Source organism: Xiphophorus couchianus, chromosome 7 (genome assembly GCF_001444195.1).
Source record: "Xiphophorus couchianus chromosome 7, X_couchianus-1.0, whole genome shotgun sequence".
NCBI classification, from domain to species: domain Eukaryota; kingdom Metazoa; phylum Chordata; class Actinopteri; order Cyprinodontiformes; family Poeciliidae; genus Xiphophorus; species Xiphophorus couchianus.
In genome coordinates, this window is record NC_040234.1 from 11104653 (window position 1) to 11119676 (window position 15024).

At 36.3% G+C, this 15024-nt stretch overlaps 1 protein-coding gene across 7 annotated transcripts in view; it reads left to right on the plus strand.

The window, feature by feature from the left end:
• il1rapl1a (interleukin 1 receptor accessory protein-like 1a) overlaps window positions 1–15024 on the plus strand; it is a 217717-nt gene that overhangs the window by 18464 nt on the left and 184229 nt on the right. The window contains exon 2 of one of the 7 annotated variants that reach the window (XM_028023150.1): window positions 5938–6059. The exons of 4 other annotated variants lie outside the window; for them this stretch is intronic. The gene's annotated coding sequence lies outside the window, so the exon portion shown is untranslated. Of the gene's footprint in view, window positions 1–5937; window positions 6060–13133; window positions 13380–15024 lie in introns of those variants that run through there. 2 more of the 7 variants (XM_028023151.1, XM_028023152.1) reach the window with 2 other exon arrangements.

Sequence of the window (15024 nt, forward strand, 5' to 3'; positions counted from 1 at the left end):
TTAGTGGAGTAGTAATTATTATAACAGTAGGAACATTGGGATGAAGGTTGTGGAGAAAGATGATTTTAAATTAGTTAGTTTGGGTCGTGTTATAGTCCTGCTAACTTACAAAAGCAGGACTAATTTAGCCCATATTGTTGCTGTCGGTGACAAAATTGTATCACACATTTTGCAGTTGAGTTTAAAGGTGTACTTCACCTTTAAACAGAAGACAGTTTTAAACTTTGACGTTCTAATGTCAAAGTATGTTTAGGATGCATGCAAAACTAATGCACAAGTAAACCAATCTAAATCAATAAAACAGTTTTACATTTTACATTACTTTCACTTAGGAAAACGCATTTCAAACCTAAAGTTTAGGTAAGATTAATAAAATAATTCCATTTTAATTGACATCTAATGGAATTTTGAAAAGTGAATTGGTGTACAAGTTTAGAAAAATAACACTTGCATGAACCAATATAAAATTGTGGAGATTTGAGTTATATTAAGATAACAAAAATGGGGGGCGTGCCGTGGTGGCGTAGTGGTTAGCGCGACCCGTATTTGGAGGCCTTGAGTCCTCGACGCTGCCGTCGCGGGTTCGACTCCCGGACCCGACAACATTTGCCGCATATCTTCCCCCCTCTCCTTCCCCATTTCCTGTCAGCCTACTGTCATATAAGGGACACTAGAGCCCACAAAAAGACCCCCTGGAGGGGTAAAAAAAAAAAAAAAAAATGGACACTGGAAAGTCCCTTAAATCTTATAACTTCTCTGTCCTCTCTGAAGTTATTCAAACAAACATCTACTACAGGTGTTTCATGTTTAGTGATGGCAGAACTGGAATGACATTTAAATCTAAATAGTCCCATTAAGATAATTCACAGTAACATATTTATATACTGACGTATTTTCTGATGAAACCAGTGGGAATTTGGTTCATCAGTTTCTTTCATATCTGTTGTTACCAATCCCAAACTCTCTTCCTTCTTTGCCCACACTTTCCTCTCAATTTTTTCCACTTCTCTCTATTTCCAGGCTGTCCCTAGTCAAGCAGAGAATCGATTTTTAAACAGGCAAGGCTCTAGGGACCGAGCAGAGAACCATTACTGGCCTCATTTAGGCTCCATTGCCACTGCGATGGCTTCTCAAGACAATAGGATAGAGTCTGTCATGGACACCAAAGCGTAAATGCACATTCCAACTGAAAACCGCTCAAGCCAGCATTTCCTGTCTTCTGAGAGCTTTATTTATTTATTTATTTATTTATTTAAAGAGGACCATAGCGCTGCTTCTCCGCACACCAGTAATGCGGCTATCTATTTCACAGTTGCAAGCGAGAAATGAGGATATAGCTAATGTGTGGTTTGATTTTTGCATGCTAGTTACTGTGTGCAGCTTTTCTCTCTTCTGCTTCTCCGATACTTTTTTTTGTGAACTCTGCAACATATGGTAGAGCTTCTCTACTGTAAACAGCGACTGCTGAGACCTCATCTGGGAACTGAGTTTCTCTATAGCAGCTGTACGGCTATCTGACAGCTCACACATGCAGAGCCAAACTCAACTATGTTATTCTATATAGGATTACAATTTCTAGGAATCTTGCAGTCTAAGATTTCTAAAAGGACTTATGAAGATGAGAAATCCAAATCTGCATTTTTTTATTGAGGCTGAGGAATTGTCATAAAAAACTGTAAATGCCTGTCATATTAATCCCTTGTAGCCAAAATATTTTATTTTGGATGCTTCCTGATACAACAGCGACCACTGATTTAGAAAATTGTGTGGGCAATGGACTGAATATATGGATGTCCTCTAACAAGACATGTCAATATCAGACAGCAGTTTTGTAATTGAGGGACATTATGCCCTCACTTTGATAGAGAAAATAAACCATTGTAAGTAATCAATAACTATTTGGTGGTTATTTTTATTCGCTTAAGCTAATGAGAAGATATTATTTAGCAAATCAATAATGATGCAAAGCCCTGTTGCCAGGGTGCAAGATTCACTCAAAAAGGCAATTTTTATTTCAGAGTAAAGCATAAGCTCAGAGATCACACATTTTCCTCTAGGAGCGTGTTTTTAGACTGAAAATGAAACGATACAGAACAAATTGGTATGCGATTTTGGACAACCCTGAAACTCCTAATAAATCATTTTGCCTACACAACTGTGTGTGTAGGGAAAGGTGATGCCTTTTCAACAGTGAGAATAAAACATAAGCTAAATGTAACCTAAACTTTATCATATTATTATTCATGTAAACTATCAAACCTTCTGGAAATACAGATTTTATATTTAGGTAGAAGTTGGTATGTTTCAGAGTCCCAATATTGTCGTGATGCATCACTCTAGGGGGTCTCAAACTCCAGTCCTCAAGGGCCGCAGTCCTGCAACTTTTAGATGTGCCTTTGCTGCACCACACCTGAACAGAATAATTAGGTCATTAAGGCTCTGGAAAACTGATCTACATAAGGAGGAGGTCATTAAGTTATTTCATTCCAGTGTTTTGTACCTGTGGCACATCTAAAAACTGTAGGACTGCAGCCCTCGAGGCCTGGAGTTTGAGACTGCTGCAGGTAGAGTCAACACTTGGTGAGCAAAACTTACTGCATAGATGATACTGTGTGATTTCTGATGTCTTAAGTTGAGATCAGACTACCCCCCACCAGCTTCATTGTCTGCATAGAAGTAAAATATAGGATCTGTTTTTCTTTTATAGGTTTTCAGAATATTTTCCTTAAGAAATAACTCTGTGATCCTTTCCTGACTGAAGCATGTTAAAGAATTTAACTGTTGTTAAATTTCTTTAGATCAAAGGATGATGTTTTGCTTTTTGAGATCTTTTAGACTTTCCACATTGTAAGGCTGGTTATATTAATGCAAATTCTTACTTGTAAATTTAACTTGATGAACTCATCATTTAACAAGATGATTACTCTTTTAATTATGTTCAAGATGGTTTGGATATATTTTTCCTCTAAATCATTTGGTATAAAGTCAAACCTATATTATATCTTTTCTATACATTTATACAGATAAACATATTTGAAGTACGGTAATCAAACAGTCACTCTAATCCTAGAGTGGTTAACTAGACTGCTTCACTTTAATATTTCCGTGAATAAAACTATATAATTGTCAAGTTGTTCCAGGCTTTACTTTGAAAAATTAAAACATACAAAACAGGATTATTTCCAAGTAATTTTAACATGGCATACACTTGTGTTGTTTGTTTTGAGGCTGTTTTATGATCTTTCGTTTTTCTGAGCAACCTTGACTCTAAGGTTTTTCTTTTTTCACCTCCACTTCAATAAAATCATAAAACCTTTGGACCCTGTGACTGCAACATCAGTTTTGACCTTGTAGAGCAGATGTATTCATTAGAGCACATGCAAACCAGCTGCATTTGATCAAAACTAAAAGGTCAACTTAAAAAGGTCACCCATCAGCTTTCTATTTCAACTTATTCTACAAGCCACCACATTTTATGAGTTCATGGAAATTATAATGTGGCAGTAGGATAACCTTGTCATAACTGAGCTGCTAATTAAACAGTACTGTTGTTGTTCTCAAAGGTTTGATAATTGAAATTATATTAATAATAATTTGTCTTTTATTTATGTATTGCAGCATACCATTCGATAACTATGTTTCTTAGTTTTTCTACCTCAGCAGATGTGACATATGTAAAAGCCTAAAGAGACTGAATGATCTCTTTTAGCTTCAAGTGTCTGTGATTACAAGGAGGGGTTTGATTAATGGAAGTGGACTAAAAGTGCCCATCATATGCAAACCAAGAAAGTTGTTGTGTTGGTATGCTCTGATGCTCTCAAAGCTAATCCACTCCAACTTCAAATAGACACACTTCAAAGATTCAAAGTGATACAATGTCATGAACACATGCCAAATCATTGACAATTATGAGGTTGTGAGGTATTTCCATGAATTTTAATATCTTTTTGTGAAATATCTGAAGTTTTATATCTTTCTTTAGGATAGAAAGGCACCACAAACCTACAATATAAACAGAAACCTTCCGTAAGTAGGTAGATATAAATAAAGTAGGTAGATATAAAGATATAAAAGCATTAAAGCTTTTGCTTATATTAAAGCTTATATATGATCAAGTGCTTATATATGATATATGCTTATATTAAAGCATAAAGTACGGCGCCCACCGTAGGAAAGGCTTGCAGTATTCAATTATGCTGCATAACTGACCAGTACAGTATTGCGAGGGAACGCAAAAGGTTTTGCGAGGGAACGCAAACGTATTGCGAGGGAACGCAAAAGAAAAAAAAATCCCCATGTCCCCTAGAGGGCTCCGTAAAAAGTGTCCCTTCACTGTTTTATCTTATTTTTCGGGAATAGTGTAATATTTTTTTTGTGTGTCAAACATGGTGGTGGCAGTATGATGCTGTATAAAGGCTTTTCTTCAGTAGGAAATGAAGTAGTCAAAGTTTAGACTTAATTTCAATTTAGAATCTTTTCCAAAATCTGAAAATAAATTGATGTTCAGACACACTCCATCCAATAGGATGTAATTGTGTTTTCCTCATCTGCAACAATAGTGGACAAAATATTACATTTCTCGATGCAAAATTTAGAAATATATCTCTGAAGTTTTCAGCTGTAATTGCAATTGAAAGGCGGTTTAATAAAGTACTGACACTGCTGTGCTGCATGCAAATTCTGAAGATGTTTTGTTTGGGACTGCTTGTCAAATAAACCATGTATCGTTTTTGTACATTTGGTCCTCAAAAACACATGGAGAGTTGAGGTTACACCATGAAAAAACAAAATCACTAAAGGACAAATATTTTGTGCAAGGCGCTGTCCATTTAAGCTGCTACTATTGACATGCAAGTGGATGTAGTGCAATCAATGTGGATTATCCACGCTCAGATTCATGTCTTAAAATATGGGAGCGATAAATGTAAATGTGTAGATATTCAATATTTTCAGCTATACGCAGACTGAAATACAATTATGTCAAAATCTTACAATTAACTTCAAATCGCATAAAAAGACCTGCTGCCATTTCCTCAATGACTCTTCAATTAGCAAGTCGAAGTATAATACCTTGGTATCCCTAGCTGCCTCTTGCACTACAGCAATAAAAGTAATGGCAATCCAAATGTACTTGACGCTAAAGACGGATACCATGTATTTTAAAAAATAAATAAAGACGTTGAGACATGGCAAAACCAGCTTCAAATGTGATCCTTAAAAAAGGCTTCATGAATGAATCTTAAATGTTAAACATTCTATAGAATGCGGGATCTTGTGTGTGGGACTGGATGGCTGACAGTGTTTTTAGTCTTCCTGTGTGTCGGTAGTATTCCAGCTGCCCCCAGTGGGTAGTGTGCACTAAATGGTCGAGGAGAGTGTTGGCCCCTGCTCTCCATCAAAGGCTGCATTGACTGGGAGCACGAGAGCGTCTCTGCAGCCAGTCATCCTTGGACAGCTGACAATGGCCCGAGCACTGGGGACGAAGCTGAGAGCAATCAACAACAACTGGAGGAAAATGCTTCACTGCTGGTGGAAAGTTTCTCAACCCAGACCTCTGCAACAGCTAAGCTCTCTGCTCATGACCGATCATGAGCAAATGGATTTAGTTTGCCCTGAAGCTGTTTCAGTTAATTACTTACACAGTGTTGCTTTTTATAAATCTGAATGTGTTCTTCATGCATGTGTGTTTTTTAGAACGGCGCTGCGGCAGATTGGCTCACAATTGTGCGGTAATTAATCTCACTCAGTGAAGAGGTGCATGTTGGGACTGAGGCAGGGCATAGCTCACAGCACCTTGCTCGTTAAGTCTAACCACCTATGGCCAGCCCCTAGAGAGTTAACCAGGTCCTGCCACGGTCAAATGCGGTCAAATGCATTTTAACAAAAGCACATTCAGCCCACCACCAGGCATGATGCTTTTTTGTTTCTTTTTCTGAGGCAAGGATTCACCATACTGCTGCACAGCAATCCTCACAGAACGCGAGGCACAACCTGACACATCTGACAAACAGCCGAGCCTATGAATACGCAGATGCTACATTGATGAGACATCAGCTCAGGTAGACATACAGTAAGGATCGTAGCCCTGTGCTAGCTCTCAGCATGAAAGTCTTTGGTACAGTGACACAAGCAAAACACCTATGACTCATTCATTTATTGTGTGTCTTCCAGTGATTCTTGTTCCTTTTCTTCTTTATCTCCACTCTGCCTCTTACTTGTTACCTTTGATATTGTTGTAGCTAAACCTTCAGATGTGACAGTAAGATGCACCTGTGCACATATTAGCTGTTTAGATTTTTTTTTTAACAATGTATTAACAATGTAACAATGAATACAGCAACAGATTCAGACCTTTAAGAACACACTGCACTGATCAAGACAGCATTGATATTAGGTTCACAAGAAAAGATTGCAACACATTTTCTTCTTTTTGATTTTACAAATCTATAGCCAGCATAGAGTTTTCCACTAAAGCTTTGGCGATTTTTTTTTTACTTTGCATGTTTTATTCTCAGATGTTCCCAATGACTTTAAAAACATCAAAATGCTCATTTTTAACTTTGGATCTCACTGGTTTTCTTAATCCCAAACTGTTTTATAGATTTACTGTGAAGCATTTAATTACTCAATTAAGCTTTGAACAACTGGGATATTTTAGAGATAATGAAATACACTTAATGCATCAAACACTTCAACAAATTGCATAAAAAAAAAAATTTAATTAGTTTGGAACTCTTTTCAGATTAAGTATCACAATTCCAATCCTTCTCCTTTTGTCTGAATTTGTGACCAGCAAAAGCACCCAGAAGAGAGAGACAGAATTAATATTATATATTCAATGTTTTTTAGTATTTATTCATTTAAACCTGGTTTGTTTTGGTATTTTATGGTAAGTCATTCAGCCCCACATTAACAACAATTCAACCAGTAGTACGATTTATACATTATATTGAAAGTGGAGGGGTTAACATCGTCCACTGTGACTTCAGCTGGGTGGGACTTCTGTGAGATGTCCACGGTGCCTGTGAGTGATTTAATGCAAGTGAAGATCAGGCTTCAACATCTGCTGCTCTTTGAGGAGAGAAAGTATAATGTATACTTCTATGTCTCTAAAAGTCTTCCAGAGGAGCAGAAAAAGTCATATAATTGACGGTCCTACCTGACTCAATATAGGAAAGAATTATTCAGATTTAATGCAGTGAGAATATTTTTTTTTACAGTATATGCAAATAAACTGTAAATGTCATATTGTTAACTTGTCAAAGAGTATGTCTCTGGACGAGTTAAAAAAATAACATTATAATCCTAGAAAAAAGCATGATGGGAAAAATACCATGAATACATATGACATGACATCAGCTTATGATTGGAACAGAGGGAAGTCTTTTAACCTGACAATCTCTCATTCAACATTAATTTTTCTGTCATGCAATTTTGAGCACAAAAGGAGTATTGGTCTGCTGGCTGTAACTGTTTATGAGAGACGACCATTTTCACCATTAGTTTTGGCTCCTGTGTAATGTCATAATTATTTTACCTCTTACGTTAAACACCTTTAAGGGTAAAGCAGCATGACAAAAGAACATGCAAACCTTATGCACAATTTAGCTTCTAACATTTGACCTGTAATGCACAAGCTTTTCTTTAAAAAAAGCAATATTTTGCATTTCACATTCACTAAACGTGTGAAGTGAACAAAGGACTTAATGTACATGAGGTTCATTCTTTTCTTCAAAAGAGAAAACGTATGCCATGATTGTGTGTTGAATGCTGAGATTGTTTGTGTCCAGGTAAGGCAGAGAGCCACCTCTCACTATGAAGATGTGCTTTGCCTAAAACTACAGTGGAGGCTACCTTGAAATTGGATTAAATCCACTAAATGATCAGTCGTCCACTGCCTCACAGAGCAAAATTGTGGAACAATCCTTCAGTTTCTCAAGGTGGCACAGCAATATGCTGTAGAAACTGTGACAAACCTTGAATCTTAATCTAGTGTGAATCTTCTGCTTCTGGAGAGATGAATGAGGAAAAAAATGTGCTGCGAGACTAACATACCTGGATAAGACATGCAGGAAATGTGTGTTCCTAACAAAATGCACAATGTGGTAATTGAGTTTGGGGAAAGATACAGATTTTCTTGGAGATACAGTCACATATTCTACTGCAACACGAGGCACATCCCTCCACTTCTTTGTCAGAGGAAGCCAGCAGGCGTGGTTGGGCCCTGCCCCTCATTTTCTGGTTTACAAGCAGCAGGCAAACTGCATGGGTGCTGCTGTGTGTGATGATGTGTGCATGCTTCATGCATCGCTGAATCGTTGATATCACGCAATGCCTCTGTGTGTGTCTTCTCAAACACACCTGCTCCTGAAGCCTCAGAGTAGGAGTTTGGCACGTGGTTCACAACACAGGCGATACCATATCTGTGTGGGACTGTGGTATGTACTGTGTAAAGTGCTGTTTGTGCTGTACTTGTTTTTTTTTTTTTTTCTTTCCAAGTCGCATATCTTTATGCTTCAGTCAATGTGGAGGTTGATGAGAGATGGGTTTGGAGAGATTGATCAAGTTCCTATTTGTACCTGCATTGCTCTACTCAATAGGGCAACTGCCTGTGCTCATGTGGTCAAAGGGTGAAAGGCAGGGTGTATTCCCTGCACAGACTGCCTTTCTGTAACCCACAGATAGATTAGACAACCATTCACTCCTATAACCGAAGGCGATTTAGAATCTCCAGGGTAGCACAAATCTGCAGAAAAGTTAAACATCATGGGTAAAACATGCAGGAAATCCTGGGATGGATTTAAAGATGAAACTTTACTACCATGAAACAACATTTCTAACCACTGGCTCACTGGGCAGTGTATACTTAAAGATCTGAATCTGTTGTTGAATGTTTTTAGTCATTCAAACCCTTCTGGTGTCCTGAGAAAGGACTAAAAACTGAAACTCATGGTGACGTGTGATTCATTTATTACGTCTTCATAGCTTCAGTAATTTTATATAACTTAATCCATATTCTGTTTTAACTTTGTTTTTACATTTTGGTTCTATGCAATCTGGTTGAAAGAATTACATTTTTCATAAAATGTTTTGTTTTAGCTTGGATGATAAATTACATATTTCTTATCTAAATGTTTTATATCTACTGCTCATTTTTTTTAGTGCAGTAAATAGAAATACTATTGTTCTTGCGTTTGATCTGTTTTACATTTTATCTGAAATTTTATGTTGGTTGCCAAATAAATTATTACTATTTTAATCACTTTCTGTATTCGCTGTTCTGAATGTTGTTTACAAGCCCTTTCCCTAGTTTTTACCTTATGATTGTTTAATTAATTTACTTGACCTTCAAATATTGTGATGTTTTAAACACACAAAACCTCTTTCCTAGTTTAAAGCCTCTTCAACAAAACTTGATCTAGAATTTAAACAGATTTTTCTTTAACATAGAGTTGATGAATAGAAATATAATTTGTTGTCACAGCAGGCAAATGCAAGTGTTATAGCAGGAAGAAAAGTGGAGAAAAAGTATAAATATATATAAATGAGAAATTTACAATGTAAAATTAATACTGTGGAGCTATTAAGAAGATAGCATGCTCATATTAAAATCAGTATGCAGCTGAACAGGTTGATGTACAGAATAAACAAGGCTATAATGTGTTGCTAAACATCACATTTTGATTGTGTTTAAATCACAACTTTGTTGAAAACGTAACTTTTTTCGCTACTGTGCTAAAACTAAAACCTTTACCGCTTCATCTTTTTAATGAGAGAAGTTTAAAAAAAAATGTATCACTTAAGAGTTGCAAATAATCGCCTTTGTCCTAAATGGCTGCATGACAGTACGTGGGATAGTATAATAATTAGCTAAATTTCGAATGACACCATATGCACAACAATCAGTAAATTGAAATGGTAACATTTCATTGTTTAAAAAGCCTGCTGGTCTTTTGTCAAATAATGGCAAATGTTCATGAAAGCTAAAGTCACATTTATGTACAATACATGCTGGTCCTGCATAGAAACCTACTGTGCTTAAGGACAGCTTTTCGACCTTGCAAAGGTGATTTGCATGCCATCCAACTGCTGTGTGGGATTTTTTTTAAGAGTCATATAATATTAAAAGCACCTTTAAAAGTTGAGTGACAGAGAAAAGAGAATACGGCACCGATCTTCAATTGTTGCTGCAAATAGTGGCATTCATTATAAGGGTTAACAATGAGTAGCTGAAACCGCTGCTTTATGGAATCCAAAAACTGCTGTTATAATGTCTGTTAATGCTTTTTCCACAACTGGTGCATCAAGAAACACTTTGTTTTCCCAGAGTAAGAAGCGAGTCTAACGTGCTGACCATTTCGGCTTTACCTCTTACAAGCTGCTTTTTAGCACTTATGTCTTTCAGTGGCAGCTGCTTTGTGGTGAGATTGCAGAAAGTCTTAGAAAGCAAAGCGGTAAAGAGAGGTGGATGGTCAAAAGAGTTTGTGTTCATGGTGGTCCAGTGACATATGCGATGCCCTGTCTGTGCAGGAGGTGACAGAGGTCATGGTTGGCAGGACATAAATACTCCGAGCTTATGAAGACATGAAGAAATCATCTGAACAAAGAGAATAAGTCACTGACATTGCTATGCTGCGGAAGACTTCTGAAAAAGTGTAAACTAAGGGACAGGGACTAACAATCATCTGCAGACTTTTGACTTGTCATCTATTTGTGTCAACAAGCTCTATTGTATCCTTTAAAATGTTTTTTCTCTGTATTGTGCAAAAATAGGATATAAAAAAAGTTAAGTTCATGTTGCCCATCTTGACTTGCTGTTGCGCTGAAGTGAAATGATCTCGGTTTGTTTTGTCCATTTCATTCCACATCGTCGTCGTATTTGTATTTTCACACAACCACTCGGCACCAGAATAAACTCAAATTAGATTTCCCCACAGGCAATGTACCCAACACTGCTTTGCTGGAGTGATGCTACAGTAGTGAGAGAATGACATTAAGCAAATTAAATACTTGGAATATTATTGAAAAAGTTTATTTATTTTTACAACTTAATAAAAAAAAACCCCATAACTCATCTATCTTACTGATACTTATTAAAAGTTTGTGTTAATTTTAAAAAAATGATTATGTTACAGAAATTTCAAATTCAGTTTCTCATGAGATCTTATTTTTTCATTACATAAGGACAATGTGGAGCAGAGGTGTCCAAAGTCGGTTCTCATTGCATGTTTCGGTTTTCTCCCTGGTGTTGGTTACTGCCTCCTTGTTCTCTGACTTCTAATGAGCCATGATTTGATCTCCTGGGTGTGCTGTACCAGAACTACAACATGCAGGATACCAGCCTTTCAGGACTGACCTGGCCATCCCTGATGTAAAGAATTTTTGATACAGAAATGTGAAGCTGTAGCCTTGTTATGATCTACACAGACACAGGGAAGACTGCTGACAGCTACAAGGATTCAAATCAGAAAAGATCATTGCTGCAGAAGCTTACTTTTCAAATGACCATATCTGAGGATGTCAATGTGAAAAGGTGCACAAAGGAGGATGGAAAACATGGTCTATGGTTCAAGTCAGTGCTTCAAGGGTGACTACACACGGACATCCACGACATGGGATAAAAGTTTTCACATTCATTGTATTAAGTCACTCTTAAGTCAGAGATGTCAGAAGCATCTTCTTTGGGCAACGAGGAAAATGAATTGGGCTATTGCTAGTAAAATTTACATTTCATTTAGAAATCAAAAATTTGAAGGAAGAGTGGAGAGACACAGAATCCAAGCCTCTAGAGATCCAGTGTGAACCTTTCACAGGCAGTGATGGTTTTGTGAACCATGTCTTCTGCTGGTGTTTGTCCACTGCGTACAATCAAGTGCAAAGTAAGCACAGCCAGGAAATTAAGGGCACTTTCATTCTTCTCTCTGCTAACGAGCTTTGTGTTGATGCTGATTTAATTTAATTTTTAAGCCAGATTTGTAGCGCTAATATCTGGTTTAATGACCATAGTATATAATGCTTTGGTGATAATGTACAATAGGGACCCTGTTAGGACCACAGAGTCTTTATCTGTCTCAAGAGATTTTAAACATGATGCTGCAACATGTGACATCTTCCTAGTTAGGTTGCTCCAATGTTTTTGATTTGTGGAAATGTTTCTTTATCATTCATTTAATTTTTTTCTTGTACGCCTATTTTTTATAGACATTCTGGCTTTTTAGAGATAAAGAAGGATCAGTTGCAGATGTTCTAAGACACAGGTGTCAAACTCCAGTCCTCAAGGGCCGGTTTCCTGCAACTTTTAGATGTGCCTCTGCTGCACCACACCTGAATAGGATAACTAGGTCATTAGCAAGGCTCTGGAGAACTGATCTACACAAGGAGGAGGTAATTAAGCCATTTCATTGCAGTGTTTTGTACCTGTTGCACATCTAAAAACTGCAGGACAGTGGCCCTCGAGGACTGGAGTTTGACACCCCTGTTCTAAGAGGACTGAGGACTCTTTTAGAAATTGCATAATTAAGATAACCCTAGATCCCAGAGAAAGGAAGCATCAATTCAAGCCTCAACAAGTTCATTGCCAAATTTTCAGACCTTTTTTTCCCCCATACAAAGAGGCACAAATCCAGTGTCATTTAGCAGAATGTTATTGGCAACGTGGTATTTTGTCAACCAAAAGTTGTTTTCAAGCACACAGCCAGGAGAGAAAGGTATATTTTTCTGTTTTTAAACGGAGGGTTGTGAGTACCTCGGAAACACACACTGAGAGAGGCTCTTTTCATCAAGTATGCAAATCTAGAGAGCACGTGACTTTCTGCATATTCCAAGGTCCCCTCTGGCTCAGTCTCTCCTAGTTTCAGTCCTCAACGGCCAGGGCTCCATTTTCTCCCTTCTAGTCTATGATCTGAATTTTCTGTTGTAGTCGAGTTTTTCACTTGAAAATATCAGCTCTACTCATTTTTGATAACTGTTCCCAAAGATGAAGAATTTATCTTATTACATCATACCACCTCAAGCAGAACATTGATTGTGTCACCCTATAATTTTAGACACCTTAGAAAGGCAGAATAGACTTCTCTTTTTAATAAAAAAGACAGCAGATTTAGTAAGAATAAGTGTTGCGCAGATCTGCTCATGGGCTCAGATGTGGGTGTGTGAACACACACGTTTGTGTGTGCATAAACACCTGCACTAGTGTGCCACTCAACAGCACTTCTCAGGAGGTGAAAGCAATCTGGTCCAATCAGCAGCACCCTCAACTCAGGTAATATAAGGAATCCACCAAACATTTGGCTGGTTTTGCAACAGAGCTGAGGAAGGCAAACACAGTCTCCAAAGCAGCATTTCATGGGAAAAGGACTTAGATTAAACAAGGACTACCGGTAAGCCGTTCACTGGACTCAGTTGAAATGTAATTTGACTTTGGTTTTGCATTTGATAAAAAGAAATGCAGAATTTATTGAAGGAACAGTTTGCGCTGCCAGTTTTTTACACTTTGACTCTATTAAATGCATATTTAAGATATTTACTGTAAAAACTTGTGTCCTGAGGAAAAGAAAAAATGTAATTCTAAAATGTTTGGATTTGTTTGCTTCAACCAAACACAGAATTTAATAATTTAATACTTGAATTCATGGTTAAAATTGAAAGAAATGTATGTCTAAGGTTAAAAATGGAATTGGTCATTAAGATAAATTATTAACTTTAAACCAAATGTTTAAAATGTACGTTAACATTTTTTTTAATGTGTTTTTGTAGGTTTGTCACCGCTTCATTGATTCACACTCGCTGGTGAAAATATAAAAAGATTGAGTGAAATCCTTGAAGAAGTCTCTTCAAGTCCCCCTTTTCAAGTGTGGAAAGCCATAAAATTATAGAACACTTGACAATAAGATATTTAACACATTGAAATATATATTAATAAAATTGGTGATTAATTGTATTTCTTTCTGATTGTAATTTAAAAATAGAAAATTGATATCCACATAATCTAGAAAACATAAACCTCATAAAGCACATAAATAACAACATCACTAGTTTTTGTAATATGCCAATTATCTGAGCAAAAATATAGGATAAATATAGTTTTGAAAAATGAATTTGATGTATACAAGTTAATATTACACCTTTTAGGGTTTAATAATTTACAAGTTATTTTGGAAGGAAAGAAATTAGAAAAAATAAACAGTTTGATAAGTAAAAACAATCTGTTAAAATATGGTTTCTATCATTTTAAGGGTGAAAATGTTAATTGTTGTTTTTGGATATGTTTTCAAGTTTTCTGTGTTGGACATAAAACTAAGGTAAAGTAATACAGATTTGAAAGTAGAAGGGTGTTGGGCTTGTATTTAATTTAATTATTTGAATGTTTTAATTATTGTTTTTCAATAACTTAGCACAAACTTGAATGAAGATTTTATTGAGAATAGAGTCAATCTAATAATTATTTTAGTAACGATTATTCTTTTGACTAGCCTGAGGATTAATTGGATAAAAAAAATGGCATTTTCTGCAGATTTTTCATTCAGCAATTCAAGATAATTTTAGACAGTATAAAAATATGCAAACAATACAAATAAATAATTGTTCCTTTTTTCAAATAAGAAACGTTTGTTACTCCTAAAATGCCATAATATAGTGTTCCTTTAGTGAACGTTTGATTGTTTCCATCAAAGGCAGTGCAGAGTTAGTCTTGGTTATTTTACTCAGTTATTTAAAATTCAAATTGATTAGTAAAAACAGCTTATTTGGAGATTCTTTTTTTAACCCAGTAAACTAAAACTATGCCACTTGAGGAGTTCTGAGATCATATTTACAGACAAAATATCTTAAAGTGTATGTATTATTGTACAGTTTTGGCTTGATTGCTGCTCTGACTGTGTTGTTTTACCAGCAAATTTCCTCTTCTAGAGTCTAGGTATTCCACTTACTGATTATTTGACTGCTAAATTAGCAGAGGATTGTTTTAATAATTGACTCATCATCATGAATCTATTAACCGTTTCAGTTCTGATTGAGAGCAAATGA